At 40.1% G+C, this 25856-nt stretch overlaps 1 protein-coding gene across 3 annotated transcripts in view; it reads left to right on the top strand.

Annotated features, from left to right (window-relative positions):
* SH3KBP1 (SH3 domain containing kinase binding protein 1) overlaps positions 1–25856 on the top strand; it is a 221533-nt gene that overhangs the window by 1014 nt on the left and 194663 nt on the right. The window lies entirely within an intron of this gene.

Below are 25856 nucleotides of genomic sequence, written 5' to 3' on the forward strand. Positions count from 1 at the left end.
GAGAGGGAAGGAGGTACCTCCGCCCGGGCGCGGTGGTTTTTTGCTCTTTCGGCTAAGGGGCTGTGGCGAAGGGAGCTGAGGGGGGGGCGCGGAGCGGCCTGCGGGGACGTGCCGTGCCGTGTCGCCCCGCCGCGAGGGGGCGGCCACTGGGTCTGTGGCACGGGGGTCGTTGGAGCCGTTGCGCTGGGGGGGCGGTGGCGTTCGCGCTCCACAGCCGCTGCCCGTGAGGTGGCTCCCGCGGGCTTCGGGAAGAGGCTGCGTCTGCCCGCCCGGCCCCATACCTGTGCTGTGAGGGGCAGGTGGGCAGCGGGAGGCTGGGGGATGAATTGTTACGCAGGGAGCGAGGAGGCGAGGCAGCAGCGGCGGCGGTGCCAGGCGCGGGCTGGCTGAGCGATGAGTCCCGGGGAGTCACTAGAGCGGCGCTGGCCCGCGGATCCCTCTGCCCGGCGCTGTGCCCGGCAGAAAATGACGGATTGGAGGGAACAAAAGAAAGCGTCTGCTGTTGGTAGGCAGCCCTGGGTGTACCCGTCGACCGGCGTCTGAAGGCAGCGGCGAACGGTTCTCCGAGATCCCAGCGTTTAGATGTCCTCGGGTCCCCGGTTGCCCGCTTTGCTCCCGGTGGCGGACATGCTCTTGGGCTGTGGGGGAACCTGAGGGCATCGCTCAAAGGACCCTGTGTAACGCGTTACGTGGGCAGACATTTTACACAATTGTGTATATCGTTGTAATACAGTGACGTTGGGAATATCGTGGGGAAAAAAAAAAAAACAACAAACCAACTCGTCCCTTTGTTCTTCGAAAGATTAGTTTGCGGGGTGCTGTCAGAACCGATACACAGCTGCTGTACCTCTACGTTCCAAGATTAAGCACTGGGTTTCTTTCAGTATTGACTTTCAGTTAGTCCTCTAGTTGGGGCTGAAACGAGTCCATCCCTGTGCAGTTCATTCAGCTGTATTGATCTGGATGAACTCTGATGCTGCTGACAGTGGGCCAGCATCCCAGACCGCCACATTTAATTGGGTGCGTCGTGGAAGACTCTGTTAGGGTCAGGTTGCCTGCTAGGTAGCACAGCTCTCAACTTGTGTAGAAATAGATGAGAATTGAAACATATTGGAGTAATGAGGTGTAGGGTTTATAACTGCTGAATGGAGCAATGTCTGCTTTCAGTAGGCATGTCACATGAAATAATTTTTAAAATAAAGTTATTTCTCTTCTCATCTCAGAGCAGGGCTTTTTTTTTTTTCCTTTGTATTGTGATACAATAAGGCTTCTCTGATTTCTGCTTCATCCATAATCCAAATATTAGCCTTTATTTTTAGCTTTACAATACAAAAGATTATTGAAAGCAGTAGAGGAGCAGTGAAGTTACTTGCACTGATAGAGCTCTAGAAAGGTTTTTTAATTATATAACTTAGTTGGGAAGGCTCTTGTTTCCCCTGGGCTGCCTGTGATTCTATAAATCTGTCTCCTTTAAAGCCAGTCAGGCTTTTCTTTGCAAAATAGGACTGGAAAGATGGTAGATATGGTTTCATTGTTGTTCATATATTTAAATGGCAAGTGATCCACGTACTTTAAAAAGAAATAGAAAAACTGTTCAAGGAAGCGAAGATATGAGTAGTATGAAAGTAAAATCTCTGTGAGAAATACAGTGAAAACAGATTAAAATCATTTTTAGCATTGTTAGCATTTTTGAAATCTATTTCAGATGCAGAAAAGCATAGGTGAATTCTTTGCATGCTACAGTGTTAAGATTCTAAATGTTTTACCTTTAAATTACTTGTATGCCTTCCATTTTAACCATTTATATTTTCTGTATGGCACTGCATATTGTTCTTAGTCCGCTCCTATGTGCCTATATATATGTGTGTTACACATATGTGTATGTTAAAGTTCAGCATGTGTCCCCGAGATTTTTTACAGCACATATGCCAAACCATATAAGATACAGCTTTACTGAGGTTTTAAGAGCTCTTCCATGACATTATGATTAAAGTCTTTTAAAGTGAATTGATTTACACTTGGAATGGACTTGTCTGGAAAGTTAAGTGAAATAGTGATGGTAGTTAATATAAAAGGGGGAGTAAGACCTTAATGGTAATGGTGAATGCAATGGAACAAGCTTGGTCCCTTTCCTTAAGTGTCTGAGGAATGAAGAGATCTGGATTTGTGTGTGTAGTTGTTTGTTGTTGTTTTGGGTTTGCTTTGTTTTGTTTTAAGAATCCTTAGGAGTCCTCTGACCATATATAATTTTCAGTCTCATTTGCAAGAGCTTTGCATGACCACACATCAGACTGTCCTCCTGAAATTGGAGATCCAGAAAACAAAGTAAATTTTACAAAGGAAAAACTGATTTGATACTGCTTATCAAATTTAGAAAATGCAAGAGTACAAATCTGATTCTAGAAAGCAGTTTTTGACTACAACCTTTACAAGTCAGATGATGATGTGTAGCTCCTTGTGACAATCAAGACACTGCAACTTCTGGAGGTGAGGGGAGATCCTTTTTTCTGCAGTGCTGTCATTGCTCATCTTCAGAGCACAACCAGCTTACTGCATTACATGGGGTCCTATATAATAATACAACTGTGAAACTGAGGAGTTACAAACATGGTTGTTTGTAAATACCAGGTTAAAAGTAAACACTTTGTTAACTTTATTTTTTCATCTTATTATTTTTCAAGGTATTGTTACAGCTTTTCTGTTGGGAAAGGGAAAGAGAGGATATGTGTCTTTTGTTTATATGAAAGTACATTGATCACTTCTTCTGTAGCCATAGTTAGGAGTTTGGATCCAGAGATAGTCTTGTATCCTTAGAATCAGTGAGATTATTAACACTGGTGGACAGCTATTATCTGCATGGTTTTACATCAGTGGCTGAGGAAGATGCTTTGCTGTGAAATACAGCAGCTAGTTTGTACACACCACAGGAATGTTACATCAAGAAGTCAGGTAATTCAAAAAAATGAATCTATGTGAGAGTCTGAGTGTTCTGAACTACTTGCAATCTATCATTCTGGTTTTTCCCTTTCATCCTTTCTTTCCCTTTCCAAATTTTCCTCTATCCCCTGCCCTCAAGTTCAGATCTGCTTCCTTCATAAAGCCCTCCGATTTTATCTTTTTCCCCCTCTTTTCACTTCTCTTTACTTGTTTCAGCCATGCCACTTCCTCTTTCTCCTTCTCTCTTATCGGAGCATCAACAGAGGGAGCACTCTGAGCACATTTCCTGCCTGTGGGGCCACCCTGACCTCCAGCAAGAGAGCTGTGCTTGCATCAAACTTCTGCTTGGCCCTGTAGGGAGGATTGGAGAGCGCTTGCTGCAACAGGAGGCTTGAGAAGTTTACCTGGTAAACTCTCAGAACTCTACAGCCTTCTGCAGTAAAGCAAAGCATTTGTGAGCCCGGAGCTTAGCAGGATTTGTATAAATGGCACATGGAAGGTGGGAGGTGTGTTTGTGGTTCTTAACTGCTCTGACAAACTTTTCTTTCTTGAAAAGTTTTCTTTCCAAAGTACTGGAGATTTGGGTGCCTTCCAGCAAAAATGGATGTAAGGCATTTTTAAGTAGTCATTTGCAGCTGGTTAAAGAAAAACTATAAGAAAGGTGGTTAGCATGATTTTTTCACTTTGATGTGTTTTTTTTTTAAATAACATTTTAAGCAGCTGTAAAGTGGCTTTATATAGGTATTGTTGTGTAAAAATCCTCTCCAACCTGTAAAGCTTTTAGTCTCCTCCTCATATGGGCTGCTACTCGTACTAATTTTTTTATTGTTATTGGTAAATTTGTTACAACAAAGCAGTTGCACTGGAGCTGTTCAGGATCCAATTTCCAGTTGTTTGGTCATGATATTTATATTGTCTGTGAATGTCTTCACTGTCTGAGTTCACGTAAAGTTTTCATAAACTGTGATAAAATATTTTCAGTAACCTATATAAAATTTCACACAAAAATAGCTGGCACAAAGATTTTTTCCCCCAAAATCAAGAGATAATGACATTCCTGTCATAAAAGGTTGTCAGAGCTGCCTTCTAGATTGATCAAGGTGGGGATTTGAACTAAAGAAATTTAAATATACAAACATATCTGTATATTTTACATGACTATGGAAACAGTTTCCAACTGTATAATCTGTTTTGTGTGTTGGTACCTCTTCTGCTTGACCCTTTCAGTTAGCTCTTCTTTTCTCCATGTCTCCATTATAGTTGTTGGGTTTTTTTAATAGTAACTTGCTTTTGGATCAGAAAGTATGGTAAAGAAAATAATTAATTGGTTTCTTAAAATAGCAGAATTATTGCTCTTTTTTATGCTAATTAAAGATGCATATGTAGAAAATTCTGGTAGAGTTGCTAGAATTTTTCTTTTTCTGCTTGGGTTTAAGGAGCTATATGTAATAATTAAAAATCTCGAGAAGCAGTTTTATTTTGTTGTTAAGGCTGAGCACACATTTCTGTTTAAACTGCTACTAATGCAATATATACAGTTTATATGTAGTGGCATTCAGGTTGCTGCTTTTGTAATTACTTTTTACTAGATGTTAGAGAGGGTTTTTTTACTGCTGATAATCATTCTATCAGTGGTGTATCAGAATTCATGCAGCAGATCAGTATTGACCTTGCAGATAATATGTTGCCTCCTTGAAGCACTTGAAGGGGAAGGGGTGCAAGTGTTAGGAGGAGAAAAAGGAGAGCTTGGTAATGTGACATGAGCAGCTGAAATTTCAGGTCTGACATGTTCGAGATCACTGAAATGCTGAAAGTGGGTTAGCCCTGATGGGATCAAGGGAGAAAACAGCCACAGAGATGGTATCTATTGTTTTGCTCTGATGCTGCTGTCATAGAGCAAGCTCATAAAAAACAATGGTGGATTTTGGATGATTCCTGTCTGCACTTTTTGTTTGTTTGTTTTTAAATCACAGAATACAAAATCCTGGGCCAGGGTATGGAGGTTTTCCCTGGATGCAGAAGCAGGAAGTTATTGTAGGGCATATCTATGGTCTGTACCCTGAGAGATGGTGAAAGAATATATTAGGGGGAGGGGAACCAGAGAGGAGGTGAATGTCAAAATTCAGTAATTCAGCTAATGTAAAAGTAATTGCTGACAGTCTGCTTCACACAGAGAGGAAACACAATAAAAGCTTTAAGTCCCTATATGTGAGGGAATATGCAGTACTGCAGTTCTGTAGCTGTGGGTTGTATTAGCAAATGGAGTTGACTTTTTCTTTATATTATTGCTAATTGAGAAGCATCAGTAGAAACCTACTCTTGAGAAAGCAGTGGCAATGCCCACGTAAGAACTGTATGGTAAGATGACTGTTGGGTTCCTCAGCTATGCTTTGCTCCTAAGATAACTTCAGCTTAGCATCCTGGACAATGAGGGGTGGAAAGGATGTCTTTGTTCTCATTGTTATAGCAGTTTGTATTCCATTGGGAGTGTCGCTGAGAATTTTTGCTTCTGTTATAGGATGAAGAGTTGTCTAGAGTTGTGGATCAGAAGTTATGTCTGTGCTGAAACAATTCTCTTTAACAACAAGGGTAATGCAGTATAAAAAGCTGAGCAGTTACATAAAGAAAATTTCTGTAACTTGTAATTAATCTGTAGTGTCTTTGTAAAGAGATGCCTTTTTAACTTTGTCTTTGAATTTCAGTAGAAGTATTGTACAGAGGGGAAAAGTTCCTCTTTATCTCCTTCTCTCTCTTTCATACTGTGCAGTTAAATCACATCTGATGCTTGAAAAAAGCTCATACCAAAACCAGTGTAAGAATATCTATTTGAGGACCAAAGTCAACACTGGTCTACAACTCCCCAGGAAACTGAAACTTTTTCAAAATTGTCAATAGAGATTTGTTACATGTGTTGCACGTCCAGACCCAACTTGATCCCATAGCAGAGGTGTTTGACTAGGTGATCTTAAAAGTCCCTTCCAACCCAGATCACTCAATGATCTATATTTAGTGAGCTTTCAGTGGCCACACTGCTCATATTTAGAAAATGGTTTGTGTCCCACAAGTTATTTGTAATAAGTGAATTTATGGGACCTGTCTTCCAAAAAACCCAACCAAAATCAACTAAAAAAACTTAATCAAAATAGAAATCCCCATGATATGTTGTGTCCTCTGCCTGTAGCTTCCAGGATTTCTTCTGGCTTGCTAATTTAAAAAGCAACATGTTGATGTTTTTTATCGGTAATGATGTCGCCTAAAAACACACCCAAATCACTTCAGCTTTCCTTTTTCATTTGGTTTTGTGCGGAGAAGTTCTTAGAGGTCGGTGCAACGGCTGGTGCTGTTCCATGCTGCATTGACTACCAGTGTCATCCTGACTTTATATGTAGCACTAGACTAGACAAACAGCTAGATTTATAAAGGTTTTCGTTAAATGTAGAAGTATTGGAGTATAAATGTACGTGTACAGAACTTTTTATTTTTGAGCCAAATATAAAACCATTCTTTGAGAACTCTCATCTTAGGTTTAAATCAAATGTCCTCTATCTGCAGTTGCTGATTCATCCGCACTGTCAGCAGGAAGCATTTTTAATAGTCTGATAACTTGGCACTTGGATTTTTTTATTCTGTGATAGGCTTGTGCAGCACTGAAAATTTTGCTACCCTTGTGGCAGATACAAAACTGGCAAGCAGCAAGACCTCAGCTTAATTTTTCAGTGTTTTTTCTCATTCCTGCTGTTCTTTCTGTGAGGTCTCATTGAGCTCTTACAGAACTGTTAATGCTTTTCTGTCTATTTCCCACTGTAGAAATGCAAACCAGAAATTGCCAAGTACATATGGAAAAATACGCTTTTATTTCGTGGTTTCGTTATGACAAGGTTTAAAAACTTTTTGCTGTCAAATACAGAATGTTTTTAAAAATGTTTTAGCTTTGGCCTTATGTTTCCAAATGCAAGGACTAATGATTTGCTTTGGAAGAGTGGTGATGCTTATTTGCATCTACTTTACTTTGCACTTACATCTACTTTAATTGAAAGCTTTATGAAGGAAGATCAATTACCTTGATAGTTTTCTTTTTCATCAGCCATTTCCTATGAATATGTCCCTATTGTCATCAACAGCTTTACAGAGAAATATCATATCAAGACCTTTCATTAGACAAGACCATTTTAATTTCCTGTGGAATACTCTGAGTACTGCATTTCAGTGAGACTGTGGAATTGCAGTGTTTCTTGAGTACAAATATCTGATTATTCTGTTTAAAATACCATATTTAAAACAACCAAACAAACCAATATCAAACACCCAAACCAGCCGAAACCCTCAAACAACTTATATCTAAAAACCCAAACCCTGGAAGAACAGAACTTTCTTCCCATCAGCTTTTAAAAAACTGGGTAAAGGGAAGAAGAAATGGGTTTAGAGAGGAAAGCGTTCTAGCAAAGGTCAAACTTGAGAAGTGTTAAGTGTATGATCAAGCAGTTTGTGATAGTGGATATTTCTGAACATCTGAGAGTTAGCACCAGTACTTCCAGGCACTGTGTGATGCTATGAACTGGGAAAAGAAAAATGCACTATGTGAGGTCTGGCCTGGTAGCAAGCAGTATGTGGATCTTTACTTGCTGATATAATGAAAATTTAAATTTCAGTTCTGGGAGAGCACAAAATATGTCTACAAATTTGTAAACCCTCATTATATTAAAGATTTTTTTCATTAATAGCGTAAGCCACACTTTAATCTTCAATTTTAATTTTTGTTCAAGGAAATATCAAGCTGCCAACAGTTGCTGAAAACACTGACTCAGTATCTTAGAAGCTTTGCTTCTTTTATGCCCATGGTTTTAGATTGCTTGTGGGAAAGAAAGGATTAATCACTATGTAATCTTGAAATCTAGAGTTGCTTCAGACTTAAATATTTTTATATTGAAATCAAATGGTTTAAAGTGCTAGCTAGTGGATCTATAATTTTGGTATAGAATCATAGAATCATAGAATCGACTGGGTTGGAAGGGACCTCAGAGATCATCGAGTCCAACCCTTGATCCACTACTGCTGCAGTTACCAGACCATGGCACTGAGTGCCACATCCAGTCTCTTTTTAAATATCTCCAGGGACAGAGAATCCACTACTTCCCTGGGCAGCCCATTCCAATGCCTGATCACCCTCTGTGTAAAGAAATTCTTTCTAATATCCAACCTAAACCTCCCCCGGCACAACTTAAGACCGTGCCCTCTTGTCTTGCTGAGAGTTGCCTGGGAAAAGAGACCGAACCCCCCCTGGCTCCAACCTCCTTTCAGGGAGTTGTAGAGAGTGATGAGGTCTCCCCTGAGCCTCCTCTTCTCCAGGCTATAGTTTTGTTGTGATTTTGTTTTATGAAATGGGTAACATTAACTTTGATCTCATTTTAAGATTCTAAGGCATTTGCTGTGTTGAGCTGATCATTTGACTAGTTCAGTCAGTAATCTCAGACTGATACTGCAGTATTTGCTATTTTAATTTCATTGTTAATTGCTGTATTCTTAGTGTTGGAAATGTGTTCTTTGAAGCTATTTTTGTTAGTAACTTTAACAACATAGTTAATTTTTCAGGTGACACAATATTTGTTTTGATTTTGTTGAATTTTAGCTAGCTACTGCTTTTGGCCAGCTTCTCTGTTACTTCCTTCTTTTTGAAGCAGTCTGCAGGTCTCCGTAGTCACAGTGAACAAATTTAGCTATCTATATAGAACTGCTCCAGCTTCATAGAGGTAGCACATATTAAATAGAGGGATTCATTAGTATAGTTAGTCCAGTTTAGTTAACTGCTCTTATTGATGGAAAGTCTTAATAAAGCAGAAAAGTGCTTTTAAAGACTTGAACTGGTTATCCTGTGTGATTAAAGGTACCTTTGAACTGCCAACTAATTTGTACAAGTAATTTGGGCTCTTTCTGTTGCAAGAAACAGCTTTTCAACTGGAAGAGAAATCTTACTGGTACTGTTGTTGCTTAAGTATGTTATGGTTGTTTATAATGCTCATCTGCCTGGACAGCTGGCAGTTTCCTTCTCAGTCCAATAATCTCTTCTGGAATCAGAAAGAAGTTTGTTTTCCTTGAAACTTTGTATTAAAGTCCCTTGTATCTTCTGACCATTTAATTCATAAAATACCTTTATTTAGCTGCATTTAAAAAGTTTAAATACACTTGCACATTTACTTTGAGCACTCTTTACAAGTTGAATGAACTTTGTTCTGTCACCTCATACTGCCTGTCAGCATTACTCACTTTAATGTGCATTACGCATACTACTTATTTTAAAGACTAGAGTTTTTGTGTGCAAAGCACCTATAAATAGCTGTCATCTCAATTATCTGACTGTGGTTCAAGGAAGAGTGAGATATCATGTCATTTAGTTCATGATGAATTAAGGTCTGACAATTCAAAGTCATCTCTGCTGGATCCAGAGTCACGAGAGATCTATTAATGTGCATTCTTCCACAATCCATCTGATAGTTTGTTCACAGTTCTGCAGAAAATAGTGTTGTTTGTTCCCATGTGTTTCTTGCTCCTTCACCTCATTCTGTCAGAAGGCAGTTACTCCTTTTCCTATTACTTGCAGAAGTGAGTTTATGCTTTGGGGTTTTTGGGGGGTTTTGTTTGTTTGTGTCATTGTTTTTTTTTGTTTTTGTTGTTGTTTTTAATCATTGTTTCATCATGTTTTCATTCATGTTTTCACCATTGTTTCTCGGAGAGAGTGATCTGGCATTGGAATGGGCTGCCCAGGGAAGTAGTGGATTCTCCGTCCCTGGAGTTATTTAAAAAGACACTGGATGTGGCACTCAGTGCCATGGTCTAGCAACCGCAACGGTGGTTCAAGGGTTGGACTTGATGATCTCTGAGGTCCCTTCCAACCCAGCCAATTCTATGATTCTATGATTCTCATCTGTTTCTTAGGAAAGATGGAAGATACTCTTCACCCTTTTTTTTTTTTTTTTTTTTTTTCTTTTTTTTTTTTCTTGTTAGATATTTGATGCTCTGTCATCTCTTCTTTTCATACACAGTTCCGTCAAATTCATCTTTCATCTGTCTTTCAAGTACACTGCCTCTTTTTAGGAAACCTTCGTATATACGTGCACACAGTCACAAAACACCCTATATTAAAATGCAAAGATCTACAGAAATCTGAAGACAGTTTGTTTGATGCAGCAAAATTGTGGATCATCCTTTTTGAGTTTTGCTTCAGAAATAGGGAAACAAGAAACCTTCAGTTTGTTTCCCATAAGTACTAGGTGAGGAAAGAGAGGGACTGGTTATCTTTTAGAGACCACTGAGTGCTCTAAGACTCAGACTTGATACTTAGGAAGATAAATGCTGAGGTGTGTGTTGCACACTGTGTTTTGCTAGCCACCTTTTTGATACTTCCTGAGGAAGGAGTGGTGCCTTTGGTACGTAGAGAAAAATAGGTTGTGGAAGTTGGCAAAGCCAAATGTTCAAGTTCCAGTGGATTTTAATTTGGAGAACCTAAAAGCAGGATGTTGCTATTTAAGTAGTGTTTCAGTTCCTGTCTGTTAAAGCCTGTCAGTCTATGTCTCAAGAACCAAAACCAAGGAGCTGATGTAAGTGCAGCATTATGAGGCAGGCATCTTAAATATAAGAAATGCTCTTTGCCTCTCTAGACATTCTGGAGTGTAGGATTAGATTTGGCTTCTGATCTTCTTAGTTCCAAGTGCTTAGATTAATGAAAACAGAGAAAGTTATTAGAATATTTATTTCAAATGGATGGAGTTCAGGAATCATTTTCTTAGATGAGACAGAAGTAGAGTTTTTTGCATAGCCTTGGAAGAAATGCTCAAGGTGGATAACATTCAGTGACAGTGTTATCCCCATCCTCTCAAATTTTCTTTGTTATATGGTTTTAACCTGTACACTGCCTCCTGAATGCTGTTGAAAGATTCTGTGCCAGCATCGAAGGAGTTTCTACTTCCCTTGAATAGAATCTGCCTTACTGTCTCTTCCTTGTCCACACACTTTGTTCCAGACACTACCAGTGTTAGAAACTGTGGGTAGATGGGAGGAGGATGTGGGAAGAATAACTGCATATAAAACAATAGGCTTCATTGCTTCTATTTATGTTTACTTGGGTTCCAGAGAACCCCATCCTGCTGCTTCCTCCTCTATCTCCCCGCATCCTCAATGCAGCAGTGGGCTCTCCTGTCTAAATGCTGACTATTGTTTGTGCTTTTGCTCCACACACAGCTGTTCTGAACATTCTCATTCAAACAGCTCACAGTGGCTCGAATTCCCTGTTGGAACAACACTGTCATCAGGTCACAAGATGTTCTTGCTCTCAATGAAAGTCAGTGACAGGCTTTCAGACGTGCATGTTTGGCTTGCATCAGGGTTGTTCTTCTAAGGGAGAACTCTATGTACTGTCTCCTTTTTGGAAATATTGTTGTCATAAGCATCAATGAAGATCTCTTGCAAGTCAGAGCGAATGTTTCTTCAGGTAAAAGAGACTTCCTGAATTCTCTCTCTTAGTACCAGACATACCTGTCAGAAGAGCTGTGTCTTCTACTTGCAGCATAAGCTCTGTTTTCTGAAAGGCTTTACCTCTGTCAAAATCCAGAAAATATCTCCAATAGAAAATAAAAAATGTTAACAGAAGTGCCTCCTGGCCCAAGCCTAATTGACATGGGAATTTGAAAAGCAAAATAGAAAAGCTGTGATGTGGGAACATTTTTGTTCATAAGAGCATGAAAAAGTATGTTGGTTTATGAATTCCATTTATTGTGACATCCAGAAAAAATTACCTGCAGAAACTGATTTGAGCTGAGAAAGCAGAGGCATTAAAGATACCATCTAAAACTTATTTCTCCAGAATTGCATCCTGAATTCTAAAATTGAAATTTGAAAGCTTTTTAATGCACAAGGTCAACACATATTATCTGATATGATAGTTAAGTTTATTTGCCCAGGGGTTGTCTGGAACTTGTGAGTCTTTATATATATTAATTTCTGTTTCTAAAACAGTGCATTTTTTTACAGCATGATTGTTCTTACCAGTTTGAAGGAGAATAAAACAATTTTGTATAAAAAGATAAGTTGCTAGGGATTATGAGCAGCAGTCTTATGAGACTTTAGTGTTAATCAAGAAAAAATATTATATTGGTGGGTGGTAAAGGTGTTATTTAATCAAATGTGTCCTACCTCCAAGCACTCCTACCCTGCCTTCCATTGTTGCCCACATAATTAAGGAAGTTAGGGTGTTGGGTTTTTTAAACACCTTAGGTGGGTTTGGGCTGTCTTTCAGTATGATATAAAGATAAGTAGAGATGGTTTAATGCTGGTATGTAAATGTTATATTGGGCCATAGTGGTGAAATGCAAGCTTCCTGTGGTCTGAGCTCTTGTACTTGGAGCTATGAGCCCTGGCACACACATAGCTTTTACAGCAGCCCTGGTATGTGGAAGCACAATAATAAGTGTCCTTTGACTTACAAATTATGAAACTGCTGAGGAGTTCCTTATTGGGCCTGACCTTCCTCTGAATGTTAATGTTTTTAGATTGAAGTGTTTGGATTGATGCAAAAGAATGTTTGAAGAAAAAAAGAAAAAAGCTGTTTATTTTTCTTCTGCACCAGGCCCAGGTTCTTACTGTTGCACAGCTGATCTTCTCATGACAGTTTATAATGCATCAGTTAGAACATGGCAGCAGTTTGTAGTCTTAACATTTGACAGGTCAGATCACAAGAGATGCTGGAATGAGTATTTTGTAACTGCTGTCTTTAAAAGAATGTAGTCATATGAAACTGAAGGAGAACTGAAGTTTTGAAGTCACTGTAAGACACCATGCTTATATGCAGCTGGCATTGCACAGCAAAGGACTATAACTTCTGTGATTCTATGAACGTAGTCCAAGGATTTTGGCTGTATTAAGCAGTTGCTGCCAGCAGTCTCTTCTTGCAGAAACTGCCTCTTCCAACAGCAGTAATACCACAGCAGGATGTGTCTGTGCACCATTTTGCTATCTAGTTACTTAATATAAACCCATCTTTATCGGTACTTCAAGCAAATGTAGCTAAGATACAGAGAAATATGTCATATTCTCCACGTCCTCCTCCTGTGCAAAAAGGGTTGCTACTTTTGGCAAGGATATGGGTGGTGATAGTAACAGCTTAGGAATCTGTAGTGAAATCCTCCAAGCTCATCTGAGCTCATAATTACAGTCATGCTTGTAGTCTGATTTTAACGAGACGAGGTGAATGTTACTGTTCTAAGAGCTCTGAAGCTTTAACAATTAAACACGATACAGTACACAATATGAAGAGTGTGAACAAATTGTTGACCACAACCTCTGCTTGTGTTCCTGGGAGTTAAATGATGCCACGTCATATCCCTGAAATGGTGATTTTCCCTGGCTTTCCAATTTTTCTTTAGTTTGACCTTCTACCTCAGTGTGTGTCCATTGGCATCTACAAATATCAAGACAGCTTTGCAACTGGAGTCACATAGCATTCATACTGGACTGGTACTTCTGAATGCCCTTAAACAGCACCTATTTTCATGGCATCAGCTTTTCTATCCTGCTTCCTTTTTATGTTGATACAGTTGTTCAATAGCAATTCTCATTCATTTATCCAGATAATAATTTTTTACATAGTCCTAGCTATATTTAGCTGTACATAGTCTTTCTCCTTTTTCTTCTGAAAAAGTAACTAATATCCTTCCTAGTCTCTTAGTTGTTTGAGAATGTGATTTAGAAACCACTAAAGCAGCATAATTAACAAGTTTTTAGGAATACCTAGTTTGTCAAATAGGAATTGTCTTTGTTTGCTTAGTTTAGGTTATAGTCCTCTTCTTTCCTGTTTATCCCAGCAATGGGTATAATTCTTTATACTTTTCAGAACTTAAAATTCTTTTCATGGGTATTGGAGGTGACAGGCACTCATGTTAAGATGATGAATTTAAGTGTTTCCCTCCAAAAACAGTGTCTGCCATTTCTTCTGAATGGCTTCTTGTGTGCATCAGTAGCTGATGGAGGAGGAACAACGTTAAAAAAAGTCAACAAAGTCTCAAGACAGCGTTGCCTTTAAAAGGCACTGTAGAACTTCAGTTGAAGGTTAACTCAATGGGCATTGTCTGTAAACTTGATGACAATATGAATCAAAAGTAAATTTGTTTATGAGCCCTGTATACTGGGAGCATGTGCAGTAGTTGAGAGGTGCTCTGGTTGACAGAACCAATGAATTACAGTAAGATTGATCTGGTACAGTAGAAACGGTGTGATTCAAGCAGTTTGTTGTCCAGTGTAGAAAGATCACTTTGCCCAGCAGGAAAAGATAAATTAATTAATGGAATAAAAATGCTTCCCAGATTTCCAGACAAATGAATGACAAAGATTATTTATATAGACTTGCTCTTTCAAATGGGTTAAGGAGACTTGGACCAGTAACATTCAACATGTGTTTTTGGATCCAAAGTGGTAAGGCAGCCTTTGGAAATACACATGTAACAGCTGCCATTTAGAACTGACACGATCTTCTCTTTACTTGCTTACTCAGTAGTTGCATGTGCATGAATGTCTTTGATGATGAGATGTTCTTTGTGTGTGGTTTAAAAAGTTTGTATCGGAGATGAGAGGAGACCTTATTGCTCTCTACAGCTACCTGAGAGAAGGTTGTAGTGAGATGGGGGTTGGTCTTTTCTCCCAAGTAACAAGTGACAGGATGAGAGGAAATGGACTCAAGTTGCACCTGGGGTGGTTTAGAAAAATTACAGAAGTGGTCAGGCGTCGGAACAGGCTGCCCAGGGAAGTGGTGTAGTCACCATCCCTGGAGGTGATGGTGAGATTGGGGACATGGTTTAGTTGTCTTGTGGTGATGGGTTGCTGGTTGGACTTGATGATCTTTGAAGTCTTTTCCAGCCATAATGATTATGATTCTGAGTGAGTGTGACATAATCAATTCAGTGAGAGGCAACTATTACAGTAGGCCTAAGAAAAGCTGAATGAATTAATAACATTTTGGAGAAGTAGCTGCCTGAAGTTCTTTATCACAGAATTACTCTGGGATTTTATATGAAAACTCCCCACTTGTATATAGAAATACACACACACTGACTTACTGTTCTTTATTTACCTAACTGTAAATGTAGGATTTTTGAGATTAAATGTTATCATACCAAATGCCTTCACTGGAATATAAACTATTTCTTGTGGGTAAATTCTACTTCTGCTGGGTAAATTCCACTAGAATAAATTGGTGTTTGTGTTTTTTAAAGGTTGGAACCAAGCATACCCATCCTTCTTTGAAAAACGTAAAACTGGGTTTCCTGGAGGACAGCTTGGGCGTTATGTCAGCTGGAGTGGCTTCAGCTCTGCGGTTGTCCAGGGTCATATCAGGACAGCCCTAGATGAAGTGTTCAGTCTGTCCTTCAAACGAGGTTTTGGTTGAGGTCCTCTGCACAGCTCCTGTGTTTCTGTGTCTGCCCCTGTGTGGGTGTCCTGATTGCTCTGTGACTGGCGACTTATGTTTCCAACAAGGGTACAGAATGGGTGAAGAACATCTGTGGCCTGTGGGAGGGGACTGTGGCTGTGACACAAAAAGGTCCAAGTGCAGGTTAACTTAGGGGCCCCTTCTATGACTGCTCTGCTCTTTGGTGGAGTGATTCAGTGAAGATACCATTCTAGGACTATGACCTTTAGCTCCCCCTCGTTGTTTTCCTAGGGGAAATAGAAAAAATATAATTTAAACTGAAAGCTGTTGTCTTAGCAGAGGAGTTGCTGTTTATCATGTAGCATGGATTTAACTGCATAATGATTGAGTAGTACAGGTTTTCCTTCTGCTAGTTTTTTCTTTCCCTTTGAACTTTTCTTTTTCATGAAGCTGAATCCTTGCAAATACTTTTAGCAGAATAATATTCCTGATAGTACTGAGGAAGAAAAAATGTTAAAAAAATGAACAAAAATTGGAATTAGTTTTTCAAGAAAATTACCATTCTTTGATAATTGCTTGAGATCAAGCAGATACAAAATGTTTGCTATTTTTTCTGCCACGGATGTGGTACAAACCTAAGAGCTCAAGCTTTCTTAGAAATCCCAGTTGAAATCTACATGAAAACTTTTAAGTTTAGTGGATTATTATTACTTGTTTTTTATATGCATTTCAGAGGTAGAACATGGCAATGAGCATCTCCATTTTGGTAGAGATGCCTCAGAAGACTGTTCAGTAACTCCTTCATCAATTATAAAGTGTAATGACCTTGAGAGAATCAATTTTACAAATTTCAGATTATTTTATTCTCTGGTAGAAGAGCCCCATCTGAGCTTTTCATCATTCCCTGATGCTGACAAGCAATTAGGTATAATCATCACAGAGAAGTTACCACATGATGCCTGAAATAGCCGTGATGGCTTCGAGTAGGAAAGACTTCTGGAGCCCCAGATGGGCGTTCAGTAGTTACATCAGTGCATTCCCCTTTCCTCAGTGCTGTGCCATCTGCATTAAATCCTGCCAGACCTTGTATGAGTCTGTCTTCCTCCTCTTACCTTAAATATATTTGTACCACAGTATCCCACATGCGATTGGCCTGTCAATGTTTGTAGAGTCCAGAAAACAACAGCCTTGTAGATAATGCTTGGTCTTCAGCCTCTGGCCCTCCAGGTCTGTGTTTGGAAACAAACATTGTTAAATGTAGTGTAGTTTGATTTTTGGTTTTGTTTTTTTTTTTTCAATTTAGAATGTAAGTGATGCTTTGTCATTTGGTCTAATAAAAGGTACTGATTTTTTTTTCTTCCTAGTGGCTCCTATTGTTTTATTAAGAGTTTGATTGCAAATTCATAGTTATATGGTATATGGTTGTATGGTAAAAATAGTGATTAATTTTTTTTTTTAAGTATGCCCATAGGCACTACAAGTATAGTATGTTCACCAGCTTGTACCTACATCTCTCAAACAGAACAGCATATTTGAAATAAGACCATGTGCAGCTAGTGTTGAGGCAGATGGAATGCAGTGGCCAGATTGTTAACCTGTCATAAAATGTACTTATAATGAAAATATTGATAAACGAGTATTTGCTACCAAATGTATTTTTGTAACTGTTCTGCAAGAAAAATGTGGCATAACAGAAAGGCAACACATTCCAACTTCTCAATTAATACATTTTGATATTTGATCAATTTACTATAGGTGGCAGAGAACGCGAAGCCTACTGTGGTCACCTTGTAGTGGTGAATGCAGAGTGTGGCATAAGCTGGGATTGTTGTGTGATGCCTGTTGATTCTGTTAATCTTTCTTACTTCTGAATAGTTCTCTTTGTGCAGAAGAGAAAAGCTCTGCTGTATTCTTTTCTGAGGAAATGTAATTTGAATGTGAATTTAAGCTTTAGTGTAGAATTGAAGATAATTTGTCTAGTTTCAGTTCTCTTCTCTTTTCGGCACGCCAGTGCAATGTGTGTGTTTGTCATTCACGTGAAGATGAGCCACTAGCAAAAGTGGAAACATAAAGCTTAGAGTAGAGAAGCTCTTAACTCTGTGACTGCTATGTCTAATTGTATACAGTAGCTTTAAGGTCTGCATTTGTGTGTGAAACCATGCTGCTGCAGAAGGTGGTGTTGCCATATGGATGCTGTTACTTGGGTGGAATAGTGCCAGAGACTAACAACATTTCCATTGTGCCTACACACTTCAGATGTCAGTAGAAACTGATTTAATAATGTAGGTTTTGTTACAAGGTAGCAAATCTTGGTTTTGTTTCTTGTTTCATTTCTTCTTTGGAAAGATAATGTACAGTAATTGAAAACAGCGTATACTGAGACACTTCTGTCTTCAAATATCGATGGCACTATTAAATGCATATTCTGACCAGATCAGTTTTAAGAGATAAGATTTTTACTCCTAATTTAAAATGTGGCAAGGAAACAAACTAATCAATAAGAAAATTGTAATTATCAAAGAAATAATTTCACATGTGCATATAAGACTCACCTGGGGAAAGAAAGGTAGGAATAGTTGCACTTTTAATAATTTTTTTTTCCTAGATATGCTTATTTTAAATGTAGCTGAGAGTTTACATTTCAGTTACTAGTTTATAGCATTAACATTTCAAATTTTGCATTTTAACCCCAAACCACTGAGCACTAGATAAAAAAAAAAATCTTTGTCCCTGACATTTCAGTAATGAGTAGTACTGTGCCAGTCTCCAGCAGTGTTGGTAATAACCAGCTTTGATTCTGTTTCATGAGTTTTTATGTTGCTGTTTGGATTGACTGTAATATAAGGCTAGGAATAGCAGATTGTGTTGGCATGGAAATGAACATTGCCCTTTTAAATAAAAAAAAATACAATAGGTTTTGATACTAAATTTCATTCCTATAATGAAAAATGCTTTCTTCCAATGGAAAGGGTCTAATAGTTAGTTTGAAAGCTGGGGGAGGTTTGACTTCCAGGCATCATAGGGGGCACCAGAAAGAGAAGACAGATCTGTCAGCCTCAATTTTGCAATTTTTTTTTTTTTTCCTTTTGGCTTAAAAGGGATTTGGGTTTTGGCTGTTAATGTAGCAAGCTGTTTACCTTGGCAGAGCTGGGCCTAAGACCAGCCTTTGTTGGTTAACAAATAAAATTAGTTTGAGCTTACTGTCCATGGAGTGTTTTCTCACATCTTGAATCACTGTGCAAGCTGTGACACTGTTTCAGTCCAGTTCCTGAGGAGGACTCTAGCACAGCATTTTAGGAATAAGGTACATTGTACTTGCACACATGGAGCCAAAACTCAGATCTGCTTTTTTCTCAGCAAGTCAGTGTTGTTTTCAGTGTCAATCCAGCTTCCATGGAGATAAAATTGCACCCCAAAAGAAGCAAAAAAGATAGGTTTCACTGGCAGAATGAATTTTTCAAAACATGTTTTAAGGTGGTGGCATGGTTTAGCATGCTTCAGAAAATGATCTTGATTTAAAAACTGCCAACTGCATGGACCTATAAATTATAAAGCACTTTTAGCCTGACATATGCTCTGCAAGTTTCAGTAGTGTGATAAATTAGAATTTGTAGTTATCTCAGAAGTACCTTCCTGTCAGTTTGTCACAATCTGCACATTTGTTAGATGTGCTCTAATTCCTCTTTTCAAACTGCTCTTGGTTTCCTTTGAAGAGTTTATAAACATCCTGATTGTGTGGTCCATTTTTGGTGACTGGTATGTCTCCAACAGCTTACACACACTTATGTTACAGTAATAAAATTCTCTGAGAGGAGACAGCTTTTAAAAATATTTATGTGTTTTTTAAGAAGTGGATACTTTTATAGACAAAGAGCTTCCACAGTAGAGGGTGGGTTTTTTTGTTTGTTTAATCAAACTTCCCATTAAAAAAAAAGTGGTCTTTATATGAGTTGGTGCAAGGGAGACAAACTTCAGGAAGATAACTTCAGTGCCTCCAGCCTACCCAAGCAGTTATAGAGTCAGCTGAACAGCCCTATCATACCTTTTGGTCTCTCCTCCTGAGAGACCATAACTAAGAAGAAAATTAAATTGTCAATAATTATGTCAGTTTTAGAGCCTCCTTATGGGAAAACAGCAGCCACAGCAACAGGTACTAGTACTCTTTTAAAATATGGGACTTGGAGAGTGGGAGAGATGTTTGCCTTCCTTCAGTATGTTTTGCTGCAATCTGAATGTTGAGGAATGAAGAATCAGTAGCTTGAGCAAACCTGAATCCTGGTCCCATTGCCATCTCCCCCTTATAGCTCTCTAATCACCTCCTGGTTGCTTAGGGGTAACTCAGAGCAAAGCAGTTTGTAGCTGCATCCACAGCAAAATGAGGATAGGATTTAACAGCTTCCTCAGTGGGGAGGAAAAATAACTTGGCACATACAAAAAGCAGTGAATAAACAGTGAGTCCTGAGAGCAAGTGCCCTCTGGTAGGCTGCTTAGAAATGAAGGATGCAGGGCCTTGCTTTCAAAAGGTGTTTCCTGTGGCTCAACCAAATTGGAAATACCCTGCTAAATAATCTGCATTTTGCTTTTTTAAGACTGAGTGCTGCTGTGTTCTGTGCAGATAAATATTTTCATTGGTGTGAGACCTCAATTAGGGTGTGTAACTTGGTGTCACTACCTGGATCCAGTCTTTGGAGACCTATTGTGTAAATACAACTTCTGAACCAACTTCACTGGTTTCCCTGGGGCAAAGTATATGTATGTGGATAATATTAATAAGAATGTTATATTTTAGAAACATATTTTCTTATTGTTTTTATTTTCTTATTATTTTTATTTTCTCTAACTGGAATGGATAGTTAAGTGCAACAGATTCTGTAGTTTTTGTAGTAGTTGGCCCAGAAGGGTTCCAGAAACTTTTCCAAAGGTAATGTGGAATGGTTGAATACTTGTGATGGTATGCTGCAGACCAAGAAGTTGGGTTTAAAAATTGGTTGTATGGTTAACCTCAAAGGGCTGGGCCTTCCAGATCCTCTCCAAGTTCCTAAGGCTTAGAACTCAACCCTCAAGCTTTCCTGAGGGAAGAGCAGGCAGGGTCTGTGTCTCTTTGAGTGGGATTCGAGACTTCTAGAATGGCAAGTGTGGAAATCTAAAGTTTTTAACTTCTAACCCCAGGAGGAAGGCTCCTGCTCCACCTCAAGATCTGCAATTACAGAACAGATTTACTGCTTTTGTAGGTGGTGAGGATCTGGGTGCTCCATCCCGTGAAACACCCAAGCTGGCTAAATCTGAGCCCTGCAGAAGCACCCGGAGGAAGTGACAAGCGATTAAATAGTAGGGGAATTCCCAGTGCCTTATAGAGACTCCCAGCAGTTCACCTGACCTGTCATCTAGGGAGGCTTGTTGTTTGCCATGGGCTTAGATCTGGAACTTTGTGGGAAGACTGCCAAGGCTTTTCTGGCCCTCAGACTACTACCCTCTCTTCCTCTTCCATATAGGATTCAATGACACTGCCAGGAATGATCTGGAAATATCAGTTGTAGCTGTATGGCTCATGGGCAATAGTAAAAGGCACGGGAGCCTGGGTGTTTCTTTCTGCTTGATCCTTTCACTGGGAGGGAAACATATGAGGAAGAGTGGACAGATCCTTCAGATGACAACTGGTTGAACAGCTGGTGTCAGCAACAGAGTTTTAGTTTTGGGATCATGTGACCCTCTTTGAGGATTGCTTGGAAAAGATGGGATCCACCTGACAATGTGGGGCAAAGACATCTTTGCTAACAGGCTGACCCACCAGGTGAGGAGAGCTTTAAAATAGTAATGATGGGAGAAGGGGAGGATAATCAATTATCAAGTTGGCAAACAAAAGATGTAGGGTTATGCAAACAGTAAGAACCTTGTAATCCACAAAAAACCACAGAACCTGAAAGGGGTGATTTCCAAGCATATCCATGTAATCAAGGAAGTGCCTTCCAAAATTATGGGAAAAATTCTTGTACTCTTTCTGGGAAATCAGCATGGTAGCTTGATTCTCGGAAATATCTGTGTTCTGATGCGTATGGCGTGGGGTTCAGAGAAGAGTAATGCAGTTGCAGAGTTATGATATAATTGAGATCATGAAAATATGATGTGATAGCTCACAGGACAAGAGTTCTGCACTATGGAATGCAGGTTCTTTGTGAAGGACAGGCTAGGAAGGCAAGGAAGGGGCGTTAATCTTCATGCAGCAGGGCAGCTGAAATCTGTAGTGCTCAGCTGTGGGACAGATGGTGAACCAGTTGAGAGTTTGTCAAGTTAGAGTTAGGGGGCAGACCAATGTGGATGATGTTCAGATGGGTGTCTCTAATGAGGATGAAGTAGTTGATGAGATTGTCCTCAGACAAATGGAATAAGGCTCATGATCTGGCTCTTGTGGAGAATTTGAACTATGCTGATATCAATTGGAGGTATAGAGTAGTTTGCTTGTGCCCCGGGTTTGAGCAGTTCAGGAAGTATCTGGATGTGTTGATTGCTAGATCTTACAAATGAGGAAGAACTCTATGGGGATCTGGTGGCTGAGGGCAGCCTTGGCTGCACTGACCATGAAATGGTAAAGTACAGGATCGGGAGAGGAGGATGGGAAAAAGCAGAAAGCAGGATTGCAACCTTGGACCTTGAAGAGGCAATACCTTGAAGAGGCCTATTCAAGGATCTGCTTGGAAGAATCTCACTGCAGACAGTTGTGGAGAAAAGAGAGCTACAGCTGAGCTGGTTGGTTTTCAGGGATCACCTCCTCCAAGCTCAATAGTCATCCATCCTGACAAGCAGGAAAACAAGCAGAGGTGGTAGGACGCCTTCATGGATGAATAAGTCCATCCTGACGAAAATCAAAGGTAAAAAGAAGTACTGAATGTGAAAGCAGAAAGAAGTGACCCGAAATGTGAGGGTAGAGATAATGTCTGTGTGTGCAGGGATGAAGTTAGGAAAGCCAAAGTCCACCTGAAGTTGAATGTGGTGAAGGATGTTGTGGGTTAATTTCAGTGTGCAGTTTATCCCCACACAGCTGCTCTCTCTTACTCCCCCACAGAGGGATGGAGAAGCAAATTGAAAGGGTAAAAGCAAGGAAACCCTTGGGCTGAGATAAAGGCAGTAATAGATAAAGCAAATGCTGCTTCTGCAAGCAAAGCAAAATAAGGAATTCATTCTCTACTCTCTATCAGCAGAAAGATGTTTAGTCATCTCCAGGGTTTCATCAAACAAAGTGGTGATTTGGGGAGACAAATTCCATACATCCAAGTGTCCCCCTTTCCTCCTCCTTCACCCTGGATTTATTGCTGAACACTCTGTCATATGGTATAAAATATCCCTTTGATCAGCTGAGGTCAGTGGTCCCAGCTGTGTCCCATCCCAGCTTCCTGTCCAGCCCCAGCCTGCTCACTGTCAGGGCAGCATGAAAGACAGAGAAGACCTTGAGGCTGTCTAAGATCTGCTCAGCAATAGTTAAAACATCTGGGTGTTATCAGCACTGGTTTGGTCACAAATCCAAAGCACTATGCAAGCTCCTATGAAGAAAATTAACTCTGTCCCTGCCAGAACTGTTACAGATCTGAAAGACAACAAGAAAGGCTTTTATGGGTTCATGAGCAGTTAGAGGAAGACTAGGAAAGGTGTGGGACTGCTGCTGAATGGGAATGAGAACCTTGTTACAGAGCTACTTGGTGCCTTACTCACTTCTGTCTTTAAAAGCAATATTGGCCTTTAGCAATCCCAGCCCCCTGAAACCAGTGGGAAAATTAAGGGCAAGGTAGAGCTACCCTCAGTGGAAGAGAATCAGGTTAGGGAATATTTAAACAAACTGGACTTGTGCAAAGCCATGGCCCTGGTGGGGTATGTGCTGAGGGAACTGATAATAGGGAGGCTACTCTTAGTAGTCTTTGAAAGAGCAATGGGATTGACACTCAGGCTGGAAGAGTTCCTCAGACTGGAAGAAAGCATATGTAAAACCTGTCTTTGAGAAGAATAAGAAGCTTCCTTTTTGCTGAGAACTAGATTGGTCAGCCTCATGCTGACCCCTTGGAAGATGATGGAGCAAATAATCCTGAAAGCCATTTCCAGACATAGGAAGGACAAGAAGCTTGTTGGGAGTAGTCAGCATGTATTTTAGGAAGGGGAAGTTACCACAAAAGGCTAACAGATTGGTCAGACATAAGATAAACTCTTACAGTGGAGGAGGGGAGGGAGAGGTCATTGCTTATATTGAATTTAGCAAAGCTTTTGATACTGTCTCCAGTATCATCCTTGTTAACAAACTGATGAAGTTCAGTCCAGGTAAATGGACAGCCAAGTGGAATAAGGTCTGCCTGAAGTGCCAGGTTCAGAGCTTTGTGATCAGCAGCATGAGCTTCATCTGAAGGCTTGTCACTGGCAGTGTGCCACAGGTGTGGATAATAGGTCCAGTTGTGCTCAGGTTCTCTATTAATGGACCTGGGTGAAAGGGCAAAGTGCACTCTCAGCAAGCTTGAAGAAGATGCAAAATTGGAAGAGTCTGACACACCAGAGGGTTGTGTTGCCCATTCAGAGGTCTCAGCAGGCTGGAGAAGTGGGCTGACAGGGTCCTCATGAGGGAAGGGATGTGCCAAGCCCTGCACTTGGAGGGAAACAGCCTCAGGCACTGTACAATCTGGGACTGAGTGTCTGGAAGGCAGCTTTGATGAGAGGGACCCTGGGTATGTTGGCAGACATCAAGTAGACTACAAAGCAGCAATGTGTGCTTGTGGCAAAGGCAGCTCCCAGCTTCTTGGAATACGTTAGGCAGAGCATTGCCAGCAGGTAGAGAGAGGTGATCCTTCCCCTCTCTTCTGCTGAGGCATACCTGGAGTGTTGTGTTTTGTTCTGGGTTCCCCCATACAAGAGAGAGATGGAGATGCTGGAGCAAGACCAGTGAAGTGCTATGAAGGTGGCTGTGGGACTGGAGCATCAGACATTTGAGGAGAATCTAAGATGGGACTTGAACCTGGAGGAGAGATGGCCCAGCATGGTGTAATCAATGAATACATTATGTAGTGGAGAAAAGAAAGTGGAGCCAGATTCCTCTTGGCAGTAGACAGTAAAAAAAGGAGAAGCAATGGGCGTGAATTAAAATACAAGAAACTAAATGTAAGCATAAGAAAACCTTTTTAACCTTAAGGGTGACTGAACACTGGCATTTCCATCCATAGAGTTATTCAAAACTTGGTTGCATAAGGCCCTAAGCAACTTGCACTGTAGTTGTCTCTGCTTTGAATAAGGGAATTTGGTCTGCAGAGATGCCTTCCAACCTCAAATGGTTGTGTGATTTGGGTAGCAGTTAATGAGTTGTAATCTACTTGCAAAGTGATAATTAATGGAATACCACCAGGGCTGTCCTGGGACCTGTTCTGTTTAATGTTTTTAACAGGAACTGGAGAAAGCAGTGGAGTAGACTCTTCCCAAGTCTGTGGCTGATTCAAAATTCAGTGGAACAGTTGATATCCTAAAGAGGGGAGGGGACCTGAGGGTAGAAGGGACTCCAGTTGTCTGGCTTGGAGAAAACAGGAGGTCCTAATAGTCTTACAATACCTGTGGTCCTGCTTTGAACAGGAAGCTGAACCTGAGGTCCCTCCCAGCTTTAATTACTCTGATTTTTCAGTTCAGTGGTAAGATTTTCAAGTTCTGTTTGTGTGTCAGCTTGTAATGCATGGTACCACCCTTTCTTTTTTGCTGTGCATTTTGTAGTTTAGCGGGTCTCTTGTGAGCTGATTTTATAATGGTCTTGGGCTTCACAGAAGCAGCAGTGGATTCGTATTATCAGCTGTAGCCTTGGTCTGGGAAGTCTCTGAAGCTCAAAACACTTTTTTAGCTATGACTTGCAGGCTCTGGGGAAGGGAGAAAGATGTTCAGCATTGTGTCTGTGTAACATTTTGGGGGTGGAAAGGAATAATTCTGCTTTCCTCTCAGCTTAATTCAGTTTAGACCTCAGGGCTTTTGTTATTTAGGCAGAATCTTTTTACTGCCTGTGGTGCAATGGTTAGCTTTGCTTTGTGAGCTGTACTGCCTGTTTGTTGGCCACATTTTGCAGTTTACATAGCACAGTCATTAGTGCAGAAAGCACATGCCTGTTACTGGTTCTCATTTTGCTGTTTCATTGATTGAAGTGTTTGTTAGAACATCCTGGGGCTTGGATTTCCACCGAAGAGAACATGAATAAGGTTTTACAATTTTGGCTGTCCTTGACCTTGCCAATCTGGAACCTCCTAGTAGATATCTGACAAGCCACCAAATGTAACTATTGCTGACCTATTTGAACTCCCTAGGTCTATTATTTTTCATTCTCCAAAGGATTTTTTTCTTGACTTACTTAATTCTCTGCAGAGACTTTGTTGTGTGTATGGTTTTCAGAGGTGGAGAATCCTCCCAGGAAAAGACAAAGACACACCATATAATGGTAGCAAGCTCACAGCACATCTCCGTCTGATAGCAGACATTCAGAGCGGTAGGAGTATTTAATCTTCAGATCCTC

Source organism: Calypte anna, chromosome 1 (assembly GCF_003957555.1).
Source record: "Calypte anna isolate BGI_N300 chromosome 1, bCalAnn1_v1.p, whole genome shotgun sequence".
NCBI classification, from domain to species: domain Eukaryota; kingdom Metazoa; phylum Chordata; class Aves; order Apodiformes; family Trochilidae; genus Calypte; species Calypte anna.